This window comes from Mus pahari, chromosome 1 (genome assembly GCF_900095145.1).
Source record: "Mus pahari chromosome 1, PAHARI_EIJ_v1.1, whole genome shotgun sequence".
In the NCBI taxonomy this organism is placed as follows: domain Eukaryota; kingdom Metazoa; phylum Chordata; class Mammalia; order Rodentia; family Muridae; genus Mus; species Mus pahari.
In genome coordinates, this window is record NC_034590.1 from 88,888,370 (window position 1) to 88,904,296 (window position 15,927).

Here is a 15,927-nt window from a genome sequence, read left to right on the forward strand (position 1 = left end):
GGGGGGGGGGGGGAACGGATGCCTCGGCATAGACCTGCTGAGTCACCCCCTTTCCCCACACCCCACCACACCCCCATAGAACATATTCTTATGCCCTTTATTTTTTCATAATCACAACACTCACTGTATAACTGAGAATGAACTCCTAAAAGAGCAATGAGAGGAATTTACTATTGGCATCCTGTTTGTAGGCAGTGTGGACAGAATGTTAATAAACTTCATTGTATCGTTTCTTCTTGGTGCATAATGGCATCAGAAGCCAAGGAGTCTTACACCTTGTGTTTCCACCTTAATACTAGTTACTCAGCTAGTCAAGCTTGAAGAAAGCCTAGGTATGTGCTCCCATCAGCTAATCACAAGAATATTCCCTAGTCCCCATTTTTTCTTTTTTCTTTCATTTTTTCCCCCTCTTCCTCTATCACTGTACCACTCCAACTGCCAAAAAAGTTCAATTTTCCTTAAGAGCTCCAGAAATAGTCCTGAGAGGGAGGCATGGAACATTAGGAGTCCAAGAGTGAAGGGGCTTACCAGAATCCACCCTGCAGGGATAAAACATTGGGATGTACAGAAGGTGTGAGTCATCCGTGCTCAGATAGAGCCAGGTCAGCCAAGCGGGAGAAAGATAAAGGCAGGATCCCAGGAGAGGCCAGCAGGTAGGCAATCAAGCCCTGCCTGGGTAGGGGCTGAGCAGTGAGCTGTCCTGCTCAGAAAGCACACAGGAAGTTTCTCTTTAACAACTCTCCAGGACGCTGCAGCAGGATCTGAGGGTAGTTAATAATGCAAGGTGGGTTACAGGGTCACTGTGCCTCTCTCTGTAGCCAGTCTGTTGGGGTGGGGCAGGAGAAGCAGTGGGATAATGGGGATGTGCCTTTTGGACTTCTGGCCAAGCCTCAGAAAATGAAGTCTGAACCGAGCATGTTGCTGGGGTTTGAGTGCTGAAGAGGAGGGTTTTATCCTTGTGGGGTAGGGTAGTTTCAGCTGCTTAAGTCCTATAGACCTGGGTTTAAGAGACCTGTATGACCTTGGTAAAAATGGGTGCTATCAGGGTAAAAGATAACTCAGCAATCCCTGGGGTCTGGCCATCCCAGAACCATGCACATGATTTTTGTCATTTGCAATATCACTTATATGACATTCTGTTTAAACTGACTCATGCAAACTAGCTCTATTAAGAAAAGTAACTGTTAAAATTTTATTTAAAAATTAAATTTTACCATATATATGCAAACTGGTCTCTCTTGGTCTATAAAAAAGGGAAACATTTAAAAACTCATAGGAGGGAAAAAATAAGGCATTAAAATTCTAGCAAGTGCCTTAGCTTGCCAGGCCTCTCGGTGTCAGCTTTTCATTCTTTGTTGAAAGCAGGAGTTAGCAAATGTTAGAGGGGCGGGCGGGAAGCACATTAGCACCCTCCTGAGACTTCCCCTGGATATGTGAATGGGAGGAGTTCTCTCACTGTGAGTCAATATTATTCCACACTGGGTCTGAGGAGTCCTAAGTGGTTTCCTCCTCGGTATCTCCTGACAGTATTAGGAACAACACTGAGATAGTGTCTATGCCTGGCCTGGGGCTTAATCCATTCAATGTTGTCATTATGAATTTATTCTCTTTCCCTTTTCCTTTTGTTGTTGCTTTAAGAGGGAATGTTGGAGGCTCAAACTTGGTAGCTTTATCTCCAATGGTGATGATAGAAGTCCTACCTTTTCTATAATTCTGCCATTCTAATTGTCTCTGGTCAGTCGCTGCCTCATAGGATTAAATGGGAAGTTTCAGAGGATACAATCCTCAAGTTATACACTTCTATTCATGCTGCTATTTTGAGCAGCATGGTGCCATCAGGTGGTAGCTCCATCCCGTCTGGGATATGAGTCATCTTCGGTCAGTGTATCCGGACAGTATATACTACCCACCATTAGTACCCATCTGAGTTATTAGAGTGACTGTTAACAGTATCATAGTGCCCCGAATATTAAGAATAGGGACACTATTGGATGCTAGGCTGTGCAAACTGGAATGCAAGTTGACTCTGGTACCATGGCAGTGCTGTAGGAAGCATGAGAAAGAGCACAGAATTGCACGTTATTGCATATGCACTGATGTCCGCATTCTCTAGGCATTCACCACGGGAAAGGATAGGAATGTATGCCTAGTGCCCAGAGGACGAAGGAGAACAGCTGCCCAGGCTGGTTTCGCTTGTAAAGGGCAGATGAGACATTTGTCCTCACTCTGAAGTGCAGATTAGAGTCCACCTATGATAGGATGCTATGTCTCAACGCAATGGAAAAGGTGGACAGGTATTGGAACAGAAATGATAAAGTAATATTTTTGAGTTCTCTGCTTATAATTCATTTTCATGGCTTACCAAAATGGGACCTGTTGCCCTCATCTAACAGGTAACACTAACAGATGTGGTCCTAATGTGCGTCAATCAGAATGTGGTTTGCTACTCTCATGATGTTTGTGCCCCTATTGCTCCAGTAAACACCTTTTGCCAACATGGTTGTTATTGTACCTTGAGGGTTCACATCTGGGTAAGACTGATGGTAACTCTTCTCCTTCAGTAGCATGCATTGTCAGCATTCTGTCTAAACTCCACCCCTACAGTTACCTGGCAATAGCCAGGTATGCTCCTCCCCAGTTACCTGGCAATGGCCAGGTAGACCTGGCTCAATATAAAGGGGCTGCTTGCCCCTCCTCCCTCTCTTACTCTTGCTCATCTCTTGCCTCTCTCTTGGCTCTTGCCTTTTTGCTCCCCCCTCCCCATTCCCTTTTCCCCTCTCTCCACATGGTCATGGCTGGCCTGTACTTCCTTCTCTTCACTTCCTTCTTCTCTTCTCTTCTCTTCTCTTCTCTTCTCTTCTCTTCTCTTCTCTTCTCTTCTCTTCTCTTCTCTTCTCTTCTCTTCTCTTCTCTTCTCTTCTCTTCTCTTCTCTTCTCTTCTCTTCTCTTCTCTTCTCTTCTCTTCTCTCCTCTCCTCTCCTCTCCTCTGCTTGTGGACGTTGTACATCGTGGTGCGCACTAGGCTCCGCACCACGATGTACAACGTCCACAAGCAGTCTCTCTCCCTCTCTCTCTCCATTTCTCTGCCTCTACTTCCCTCTCAACTCCCCTCCCCATGCCCTGAATAAACTCTGTTCTGTATTATACTGTTGTGTGACTGGTCCTTCAGGGGGAAGGGATGCCTTGACATGGTCCCGCCAAGTCACCCACTTCCCCCACACCTCACCACACCCCATAGAATATATTCTACCTCTTTATCTTTTTTATAATCACAACATGCATAGCATCTTCCAGCACTATAAAAGCTAGCCAGTAGAGATGAAGCTTCCAGGTTAGTGTCAGCTTGGTTTCTCCACATTCTGTGAGTCAAGTGTGTGGTGTCTTCAGTAGTAATATTGTCTTCTCATCAAATTCTGGAGCGTAAACAAGAACCATGATAATAATCTGCAGTGATTGGAGGTTTCCTGGAGCTTCCTGACCAACACATCCAAAAGAAATGACCAGCACCCATCCAATACTTGGCTTTTATTTCAGAGTACATGGCATCTGGGGGAGGCATACACACACACACATACACACACACACATGCACACGCTTCTATGGCAGTGGGTTTCTGTGCCGCATTTTCAAAGGTTTTAGTGATCCCTCCCCATTCTCACTCCTTTATTCTGCCCCCCTATCCTAACCCCACTTAACACTTCCTGTCCCATTATTCCTGCTCTCTTCTGCACCACACTTGCATTCTGTCACTACCTTCTATCTGCATGCCCCCTTATTAATTCCCTGCCCCCCTGTGGATATTTCAGTCTGAAATTACAGATCTAAGGAGCTTCAAAGAGAGCACCAACATACAAGGGAAGTTTCTTGAAGTGGATGGTGATTACTGCAGAGACTCACAACTCGTCAATGTGAAGCTAATAGAAAATGTTCAACTCTAAATGAGACATCTATAGCACACCCCTACTCCCAAGGCTCAGGAGTCATTGGAGAAGGGGCAAAAAGACTCTAAGGGCTGGAGGGAGTCGATGCCTGCAACAAAAGCAGTCTTTGCTTTAAGGCCAGCCTGGTCTACAAAGTGAGTTCTAGGACAGCCAGGGCTATACAGAGAAACCCTGTCTCGAAAAACCAAACAATAACAACAACAACAACAACAACAACAACAAAACACAGTGTTTTCTGGATATAGCACTGTTATTAAATACATGACCTTACAAAGCTGTGTCTGTATGTATGAGACTTCCACAAGACCAAACATAGACATGGGAGGAATTGCTGAAATTCCACTCTTATATGAGGAGCTCTTGGCAACTGTTGGCTGCTGGGGGAGGGGAGAGTTGTTTTTCTTCAGGGATGCTGTCCCTGAGCAGCTACCCATTCTCCAGTAGATGACCCATACCTATGCATATATATGCAATACAAAGTGGTCTCACTGTGCTTTAAAAAAAGACACATGAAGGTGGGAGGAAAAGTGTTGTCCGAATACCTAGTGGAAACACTTTGTGATCGCGTATGAAATTTCCAAACAATATTAAACAAAGAGATTATACATGATATGAAGGGGGGAATGGGGAAAAATGGGACATGGGATTTCATTGGGGATGGTAGAGGGAGAATAGTACCTAAACACAGGGTTGGAAGAAGGATAAATGGTAATAAGGATGTTTGATATAACCACTGGGAATCATTATTCTAAATTTACATATAATATGCATAAATGTATGTGCATATATATGTATTTTAAATGAAGTTATGCTCTTTAGGATAATAATACTTGTCCCCAAAGCCATAGTCTATCTAATAAAAACTTCAGTACCAGAAATGAGAAGCCTCCTCTTGAGTTGCTGGTCTCCCAAAACAATTTAGGCTCTTGCTGTTGCCCTTGATTGCTTCCTAGAAGTTGACAATAAATCCCATTGCAGAAGACATCACACACTTTGGACACATTGCTCAGGGGATTTGAGCTGGATCTGATTTAAACCCTCCCTGATGGATTAACTTTTGTAGTACCAAAGCACTATGCAAGTTTCCAAGGGAGGAAAGCAATCACTAGTCCTATCTAGCTGTAATGCCTATGAACCATAACAGAGACTAGCATGGCAAGATAGCTATAAGGTGCAGTCATGGTACTGAGATATTGCCAGTAACTAACAGGTGACTAATTAGACTTAAGGCTTGTTTAATGAAAGAGAAATCATGCCTGGTACTGTGAACCTACAATTACCTGCAATTAGTGTGGGTATGCATGAGAAGCAAACATATTATGCCACTTTCCTAAGCCAGTGTAATTTTCAATTTTGTTCTAAATGTTTATCCTCATACCCACAGATAACTGTAGCTCTCAGCTCTCATCAAAGAAACTTCTTTGTTTTCTTTCAGCTGACAGAGCACATCTCAGGAATCCACAACGATTTAAAATGTAGAGAACAACTGACTGTGGGGTGCTCAACCTAACAGATACATCTACAGTACAATACTTAGAACTAACACAATCCCTACAACTAAGGCTCAGGGAACATCCTGAAAGATGGAGTAGAAAGATTGTAAGGACCAGGGTGTGATTTGGCAAGACAGTACAGTGGTTTCTCCATCTCATATTCTTGCTGAGATTTTTTTTTTTTTTTTTTTTTTTTTAAGGTTTAACTACATCTTGACCTTCTGGATGGAAAGCCCCATGGAAAATTACCCAACTCTATTTTAGGAACCTAAATACAAGACACTCTCAGTTAACTTAACTTCTGTCAAACTGCTTGCTTGCACAAAATCTTCCCCTATAGCTGCCAAGTGAGATACCAGAATGTGGTTTTTGCCTTTAAAAACCCTTTACTCGAAAGACTGGACACTGCACTTGAGTTTTGAATACCTGAGTGTAGTCCCCGCTGGCCAGACTAAGACTTTCAATAGGCTATAAACTGTGTCTGAGTCATCTCTGTGGACTCCCTGATACAAGAGGACCAGGAAGTCTGCTGCAAGATTGTGTTTTCTAGATATGACAGAGAAGATACACCTAGAACCCTCAATATGGCCGCTTAACAAGACCTGAACAATTACATCAGTTGACATAACTACATGAATGAGAGATATCATTCCCAGCTCCATACTAGGAAAAGATCTGCAGAAAATAAAAGGCTAATGAATCTTCCCCAGGGATGAGTTCCCTAAATGGTTACCCAATAAAAAAATGTTTATCCCTAAAAGCATACATACAAGTAACACTAAATGGACTCAACAGTATGAATTTTATTAGCATTTATCTCTATATGTATGTATGTATGTATGTATGTATGTATGTATGTATGTATGTATCCATCCATCCATCCATCCATCTATCTATCTATCTATCTATCTATCTATCTATCTATCTATCTATCTATCTATCTATCGGTCTGTCTATCTATCTCTATGAATTTTTTGAGAGGGAATAGGGAGGGCATGGGGAGAGATTGGAGGAAGAGCAGAGAAGGGCAAATGTGATCATATTTTAATTACAAAATTTACAAAGTAAACATAGATAAAACATGTTCAAAATAAAACAATATATATTTTCAATTAATTTTTATTAAACACAAACATTTGATATCTGTGTAATTACTATCAATGAGTTTATTACAGTTCTTTCCTGGATATAAGTTTAATAAACTTTTATAATAGATTTTTTAAAAACATTGTACTTAAAAACCTCTGTTAACACCTTGCATTTTTGAGTAGAAAAAAAGTCTAATTACCAACAAAGGTAGGGAGCATCCCCAGAGTTAGCAGTGCCTCACTGCATCTTGACACTGGCTCTGCTTCCTTTAGCTGCTTGTGGGTGTACACATGCTGGATTTAACTTTTCTCTATGAACATACCAGAGTCTCTTACCCAAGGACCTTTGTGCTTGCTACTGCCCCTGTTTGATTATCACCCTTCAAGCCACTAATCTAATTCTACTATCTGCATCCAAAGCAGCCATACCTTAGTTACTGCTTGAATTATGTCACTTTATATCTACTGCTTATCCTTTATTATTTATTCCTTCCTACTTTATTGTTAGCTCTATGAAACATAGATTGTGTCAACAACAGAATGCCTGAATATACTCTTCTCATTGTCAATGAATCATTGACTGGCTGTTACCGTTTCATTTCCATCTTAATGGGTAGGCATTTTCTATGCTTTATGAGCAAGAAGTAGAGAGCGAGAGTGAATGTAAGTGCCTTATCTTAGGTGTGACACCACTAGTAAGTAGCTGGCATAAGCTTTGAATCTGGTAGTCTAACTTGTGGGCTATCATACTGAAGTCGCAAGGGTAAAGTTGCATGTTTATGGGTGTTTAGGTGCTAAGCAAGCCAGACCTTGTCAGAAAGATCCTAAAACTCTTACTGAAGCTTTTAGATCATGCTGTTTCCTGACATAAGGAGAGCTGGATTTCAGAGTCTTGATTTGGAGATTGGAGATCAGTTTGTTTCACATCAGTCAACAGAAAAGTGACTGAACAGATATACCTCCCTCCAGCCGCATGTTATTGATGGTTTTATGTCATCAGAATGTGTAGGACAAACATAATAATTAATGATGCCACCTAGATAAGCAATTATATAGCTAAAAACCAGAGCCGGGCTGCAGTTCTGCCTGTCGAGAGTCTTGTTCTCTTCTGCTGGTTTGGAGGCCATGCTGTGCTGTCAGCCCACAAAATGTTAGCTTTAATTCTCCAGTCCTATCACATATCTACTAAATGGGGCTATTCATGACCTCTGTTTTAAGGGCTTATTATTGGAATGAGATATCAGTGCAGGCTATGTGTTCCTCTCATTCTTCAGCAAAGCACAAAGAGCTCTTTACAATGTAGCCTTAATCCATTCATTCTTTTACATCTCTCTCCCAATTCCTGACCCAAATAATCAATTCTTTGCCATTTGCAAAGAAGCTTAGCACAATATTTGGAATGATGTAAGTGCATAATTTCCCTATCAACAGCCATAGCTGTAGAACTATTATGCTTGACTCTACCATGATACATTTGGCTGCAGGTAACAGAAAATCTTGTTCAAGTTTATGGCACCAAGATGGGGTTCATCTTTTGACATGAAAAGAAGTTCTACAACAGCACTTTCCAGGGCAGTTAAATCAAAGTGTGAATGGCACTGTTCAGGACCCGTGTGCCTGCCTTAGCTTCTGCATTGTTTCCATTTTCCTTTGCAACTTGATCTTCTCATGGTTACTACATGGCATCAACCATTCTGTGAACATTACACAAAGCAGGGACATTTTCCTCTAGTGTATGTTTGCCAGGAAAATGCTTCCTCTGAACCTCCCTCATGTCTGGCATGGCAGTGCATGCCTGTAATATCAGCACTCAGGAGGCTTAGGCAGATGGATTCATGAGTTCAAGGCCAGCCTGGGACACAGAAACATCTGATCTCAAGAACAAAAGCTCCACTCCATGAGACTTCTTATGGTCTCATGGATAGATAAGTTAGGATACTGAGTTAACCTGTCCCCCAACCTGCAAAAGAATGAGTGACAGAGTTTTATAACATAAGAACAATGTTTTATCTTTATGCCAAGTTGAGGGGAAGTTCCAGAATTATTATAAAATATGTGAGGTGAACTATTATTGACTAATTTTCAGTGTACTAGAGAGATGAAAAAGAAAATGTACAGTGTCAGGGAACTGATCTTTACCCTCTCACTCAGTCTCCATCACCACAGAACATCCCAAAGGTGCCAGATGGCCAAATGTTAACCCGGAGTACCTGTTTAACTCTTCTTTGGCTAGGGGTCATTGAGTCTAAGTTGCTTAATTTTGACTTACGTACTTATAGAATTTTAGTAAGAATGCTAGAGATAACTGTGATAACAATATTTCCTATTTTTTGTTGCATCACACAAGCATTGACCAATTTAATTCTCATGCTAACTTGTATCACACAGGCACTGATTGTGTTTCACAACTGAAAGTCTAAGTAACATGACAAGTTCAAGTAACCGGTAAGTGGTAGAACCAACACTCAAAGCCTTATTTGTCCGCAGCAAAACGCCTGCACTGTCATGACTACGTGATAGAACATCTGCTTCCTGCTAGTTATCTCAGTCTCTGGCTGTGGGTGGACATCAGAAGATCCCACTCTCCAGGGAATGGAAGAAAATCCAGTAGTCCTAAGTGGGAGGACTTCAAAGGAAAATACAGAAGTGTCAGATACCATTCTTCTTTGTTCAGGTAACAGATAGCCTTGCCAGGTACCTCATATCATTGCCACTGATGGCCCCGTTCCCACAGTTCTCCCCTTCCCTAAAAGAGTCTGAATTCTTAGTTCTGCTTCCCATTTCCACAGCTCCACTCTGATGAATGAACATTCCTCTTTACTATGCTCTGGAGCTTTTTCTACTTCCACAGTGACAACTAGGTCACATGATGAATTGACCAGTGACAGGGAGGGGCTGGGGGCGGGTATTAGGAGAATGCTATTGGTGATGCTGGAGGGACTCCAATCCCCACCCCTAATCAGCTTCCTTGTGTCTTTCTCAGTGTTCTGCTCTTCCAAGTGTCCACTTTGATGAGATAACAGCTTCTGGAAACATCTCCTCAGTTCTCCCATGTCACCATCTTCTGCTGCAGTGTTAGTAGATTAGGAGCAATTTTACTCCACAGGGGACACTCAGCATTGTCTGGAGGTATTTTTAGTCATAATAACTGGAAGATAGAGCAAAAGTACTGAAGTCTGAGGAAATGAGATTTGCTCAGTGCTCTTTAATGCACAGGATAGCACCCTGCAGTGACAGGACAGCACCCTGCTGTGCACAGGTCAGCACCCTTCAGAGCACAGGACAGCACCCTTCAGACCACAGGACAGCACCCTGCAGTGTAAAGGACAGCACCCTGCAGATCACAGGACAGCACCCTGCAGTGCACAGGACAGCACCCCACAGTGTAAAGGACAGCACCCTGCAGTGCACAGGACAGCACCCTGCAGATCACAGGACAGCACCCTGCAGTGCACAGGACAGCACCCTGCAGTGCACAGGAGAGCACCCCACAGTGTAAAGGACAGCACCCTGCAGTGCACAGGACAGCACCCCACAGTGTAAAGGACAGCACCCTGCAGTGCACAGGACAGCACCCTGCAGTGTAGAGGACAGCACACTACAGAGCACAGGACAGCACTCAACCAGGGACTGATCCTGCTGATAACAGCAGTAATAGGTCCAGGAATCTTACCCCCAGATCCTTTAGGATTCTGTGCTGTGAAGACTAAATCAGTGAAGGAGAGTAGGGAGTTCTGTCTTTGTTTCATGGTTTAAAAACAGCTTTATGGCCAAAGCCTTTTTGTTTTTCCAGAATCCAAGATTTGGTTTGGCTAACACATCTTGCCTTCTAACATGGAGCAGGTAGACAATATCTCATTTATATATCTGCTTTTAGAAGTTAGTCAACGGGTAATAAAAGGCCCACATATGACCATTAAAAGCCTGCAAAGGGCTGAAGGGACGGCTCAGCATCTAAGAACACTGCATGGTCTTTCAGACGATCATGGCTTTTTTTTTTTCCAATTTTTATTAGGCATTTACTTCATTTACATTTCAAATGCTATCCCCAAAGTCCCCTATACCCTACCCTCCCTGCTGCCCTCCCCACCCACTCCCACTTCTTGGCCTGGCGTTCCCCTGTACTGGGGCATATAAAGTTTGCAAGACCAAGGGGCCTCTCTTCCCAATAATGGCTGACTAGGCAATCTTCTGCTACATATGCAGTTAGAGACACGAGCTCTGGGGGTACTGGTTAGTTCATGTTGTTCCACCTATAAGGTTGCAGAACCCTTCAGCTCCTTGGGTACTTTCTCTAGCTCCTCTATTGGGGGCTCTGTGATCATGGGTTTTTAGTACCTATGTCAGGAAGCTCACGACTGTGAAGGCAATTGGACACACACTTCTGGTGCATGAGCGCGCGCACACGCGCACACACACACACACATGTACACACCTTAAAAATGGAAGCCAGGCATGTTGGCATACTGCTTTAATCCTAGCACCCAGGAGGAAGAGGCAGACAGATCCACGAGTTCCAAACCAGCCTGGGTTATTATACAGAGAAACCCTGTCTAAAAAGACCAACCCCCCCCCAAACAAAACAAAACACCACACACACACACACACACACACACACACACACACACACCTCCACAAGACCCCCAAAATACTTTTTCTATGGGTATCAGGTTGTTAACATTAAAACTGGGGTTACACAAATTTAAGGAAGTCTAGATCTGAGATGGTGAAACTGTATATAGAACAAGGCAGTGGGAACTAAGCCAAGATGTAGACAACTGGAGGCCATTGCTGTTCGGGGCATTCCTTAGTATTACTGATGTCTCCTTCTCACACACGCTGTCTCGTCTTTTGGCACTCCACTGACTGGGATATTATTAAGTCTTCAATAGTTCCACAGCTCCCAGAGACTATGCCTGATCTTTTCGCCTTGCCTGTTGTCCACCTGTTGTTCAGTTTGGGAATTTCCTGTTGTTTCCCCTCCCAGTTCATGTGTTTTCAGAGTTGTAAATGATTACTTGTTGCAAAAAAAAAAAAAAAAAAAAAAAAAGCAAGGTCAGAGAGGCTGGAGAGACGGCTCAGCAGTTAAGACCATTTGCTGCTCTTGGAGAGAAACCAAGTTAGGGGTCCAGGATCTGTTCAAGGATATCCAGCTGCTCTTTGGCAGAGTACAGATGTTACCTCTGTTGTCCACATTTACTGACCTTCATTTATGACCACCGTCTTACTTTGTTTTGTCCTTTGTCTTCTTTATCTTTGTCATGCTAAAGCCCAATGCAGTGTCGATGATGAATAAGTGTTTGATGGATGAATGTGTAAGGAAGTATTGAAAGAAGAGAGATAATGGAAGTATGTCCTGGGAAGAGGCCAGTAAAAGAAAGGGTATAAAATGGGGAAACTCGGTGGATGGAGACATAAAAAGCCCAGGTGAGTAGATGGATGCATGAGAGAGTATTCTAAAACAGTCTAAAAGGAAGTGTCTCTGAAAGTCCCTCCCTTCTCCAGTCCCTCCCTTCTCCAGTCCCTCCCTTCTCCAGTCCCTCCCTTCTCCAGTCCCTCCCTTCTCTAGTCCCTCCCTTCTCCAGTCCCTCCCTTCTCCAGTCCCTCCCTTCTCATGCAGCTTGAGAGCAGCTGTGTCCTTGAGCCTGGTCTGTCTGACTCAGAAGCCCATGTCTTAGCCTTTCTGGTTTAATTCTGAAAATTTCTCTATTTCATAGGGGCAGTGTATAGAGGTAGGTCTCACTGCAGAAATCTTTGAACACTGTGTTTTATAGTTAAAAGGACAGAAGTTATGACACACGAAGTCCAGTTCATAGGGAAGAGAGCTGGCAAGCATTAAAGTAAGCAAGATATGACAAATTGGGTCTGTGCCATTTATTAGCTGAATGACCTTAGGCAAGTTCTTATGCCATGGAGACTCTGTTCCGAAGTGAGGGTATTCCTGAACCCATTTTACAGATCTATTTCATCAACTAAGTGAAATAATACATGGCCAATAAGGTCTTCTGTGAATTCTCAATAAATGGTAGCCAACATTACCGCTGTTATTAGGAAGCCTTGAGTTCAGAAGAACTGCATTTGCTTCTCAAGCCAAGGAGGGATCTGCTTATATAGCTGTGTGTGGGTCATTACATCTTTCTTTCCCTCTGTTCCTTTTGCTTCATTCATTATGCATGCACTAACTGTCAGGCCGTGTGCTGGCTGGGGGGTCTTGTGGATATGCCTTAGTCCTTGCTTGGGAGAATGCATAGGGGGAATAGAAACAGCAAATACAGCCCCTGGGTGAGAAGAGCTAAGCAGTATAACAAATCTGCTTTTGTAACTCAGCCTCTGATCTGACTTTTATTGGCATATGGGCCTAAGCAAATCACTTAATCTTTTTAGACTCAGACTCCCATCATATTGGTGAAATGAGTTGATGAAAACAAAAAGTGCCTGTGGAGGCATGTCAAGTCTTTAGTATGGTGTCTAGTACTCATAAGAGCTTGAGAAATATTTGCATCTGCATAATGAGGCTATCAATGCCTTTCTCTCTTCTTTTTACAAAACTTCATTTACACTCAATCCTCCTCTCCTCCAAATCCAATCCCCAGGACTCACCCAGAGCTTTGTAACAGAGCACCTGCTGTGGCCTCTCCTCCCTCTCTGCTCCTACTCCCAGGAGACTAAGCAGGTTCTGGCATCACACCCTGATTTCCTCCCTCCTGTGGATGCCTTCAGCATCCCCACTCTTCTAGACCATCCCCACTCCTAAATATCAACTCCCAATATCTAGAAATACATTGTACCCAGGATCCCCAGTGAGCACACCTGCCTAGAACCTAGAAACATTTCCTACCGGCCCACACACAGCCATAAACAACTCCAAAGAATGAGAATGATGAACAGAATCCAAAGAAAAAGACACCACCCAACAAAGACAAGACTGGACATCAGCACCTAGAATTAAAATAATCTCAAAGGTAGATGTTTAGACACCAGTATAAAAAAAAAATCAGTAATAATCAGGACAAATATGTCCCCAGTAGATCCCTGCAACACTATTACAATAGGCTCTGAGAATTCAACATTGCTGAAGCACAGGACAAGGACCTTAACATAGCTTTTTATAAATACTACAACGGTTCTTAAATAGGAAATAAATAAATACATTAAGGAAACCTATGAAAATACAAACAAACAGTGAGAGGAAATGAATAAAACATTTCAAGACCTGAAAGTGAGAATAGAATTAATAAAGAAAATCCAAACTGAGGGAAATCAGGAAATGAAAAATGTAGGAACTCAGTCAGGAACCTCAGAGGAAAGTCTCACCAAAAATTTGTAAGAGATAAAAGAATCTCATACAGTGAAGACAAGAAAGTAGAAATGGATACTTTAGTCAAAGAAAATGTTAAATCAAAAACAAAACAAACAAACACCCCCCTCCCAATCCAGGCATAAAACATCCAGGAAATCTGGGACACTTTGCAAAGGACAAATCTGAGAATAATAAGAATAGAGGAAGGAGAAGAACCTCAAGTCAAAGGCACAGAAAATATTTTCAACCAAGTCAGAGAAGCAAATTTCCCTAACAGAAAGCAATGCCTATCAAACCACAAGAAGCACACAGAAGTGTAAACAGATGAAACTAGAAGAGCAAACCCTCTGAGGATGCAGTACTCAAACACTAAAGGTACAGGGAAAAGAAAGAATTCTAACAGCTGCAAGGGGACAAGGCCAAGTAATATACGAAGGCAGATGTGATAGATGAATACCTGAATTCACACTGGAGACTCCAAAAGCCAGAAGGGCCTGGACAAATGTTCCACAGACTCTAAGAGGCCACAGATGTCAGGCCAGACTACTGTACTTAGAAAATCTTACTATTACAATAGATGGAGAAAGATATTCTAAGATAAAATCAAATTTAAGTAACATCTATATACAAATTCAGCCCTATATAAGGGGCTAGGAGGAAAATTTCAATCTGAAGATGTTAACCACACTCAAGAAAACGCAAAGAAAAACCCAGATCAGCAAATCAAAATAGGGGAGAAACACACACACAGACACACACACACACACACACACACACACACACACACGACACAGAGACAGACAGAGAGAGATAGAGAGACAGAGAGAGACAAAGACACACACAGACACACACACAAGAGAAAAAAATAGCAGGAATCAACAAAGACTGCTCATTAACACTTCTTAAGATCAGTAGTCTTAGTTACCCAGTAAAAACACATAGGCTAACAGGATCAGTGTGAAAACAGGGATCCATCCTTCTGCTGTATTCAAGAAATGCACTTTAACATCAAGGATAGTCATTACCTAAGAGTAAAAGGATGGAAAAAGATATTTGAAACAAATGGACCTAACAAGCAAGCTGGTAATAGTCATTTTACTATCTGATGAGACAGACTTCAAATCAAAACTAATCAGAAGAGGTAGGGAAGGACACTACATAAATATCAAAGGAAAAATTATATAAAGAGAACATTGCCTTTCTTATTATCTATGCACCGAAAACAAGGTCACTCAAGTTCATAAAAGAAACACTACTACAGCTAAAGTCACATATTGATCTTCACACAGTGATAGTGGGTGACATCAATACTCCATTCTTGCCAATAAATACGTTGTTCAGACAAAAGCTAAACAGAGAAATACTGGAGCTAACTTACATTAGAAACCAAATGGACCTAACACATTTATAGAACATTTCACCTGAACACAAAAGAATATACCTTCTCAGCAGCTCAAAATCAGACACATGCTCAGACACAAAGCAAATCTCAACAGATACAAGAAAATTGAAATAACTCCCTGCACACTATTATCCCACCATGGCTTAAAGCTGGATATCAACAATGGGAAGGTTACAAATTCATGGAAACTAAAAAACTCATTACTGAATGAAAAATGAGTCAAGATAGAAATTAAGAAAGAAGTTAAAAATTTTCTAAAACCAAATGAAAATGAAAATGCAACATGGAAGATGATGAAGACAGTTCTGAGACAAGGTCATGTCACTAAGTCCCTTCCTTAGAAAAAAGTAGAGATCCTATCCTCATAACTTAACAGCACACTTAAAAGCCTTAGGAAAAACTGGGTGCTGTGCCACACACCTCTAATCCCAGCACTGGGAGACAGAGGCAGGTAGCTCTCTGAGCTTGAGACCAGCCAGGTCTACAGAGTGAATTCCAGGACAATCAGAGCTACATAGTGAGACCCTGTCTTTAAAAAAACCAAAGCCTTAGGAAAAGGAAAAGGAGGAAGAGGAGGAGGAAGAGGAGGAAGAGGAGGAGGAAGAGGAAGAGGAAGAGGAGGAGGAGGAGAAGGAGAAGGAGAAGGAGAAGAAGAAGAAGAAGAAGAAGAAGAAGAAGGAGGAGGAGGAGGAGGAGGAGGAGG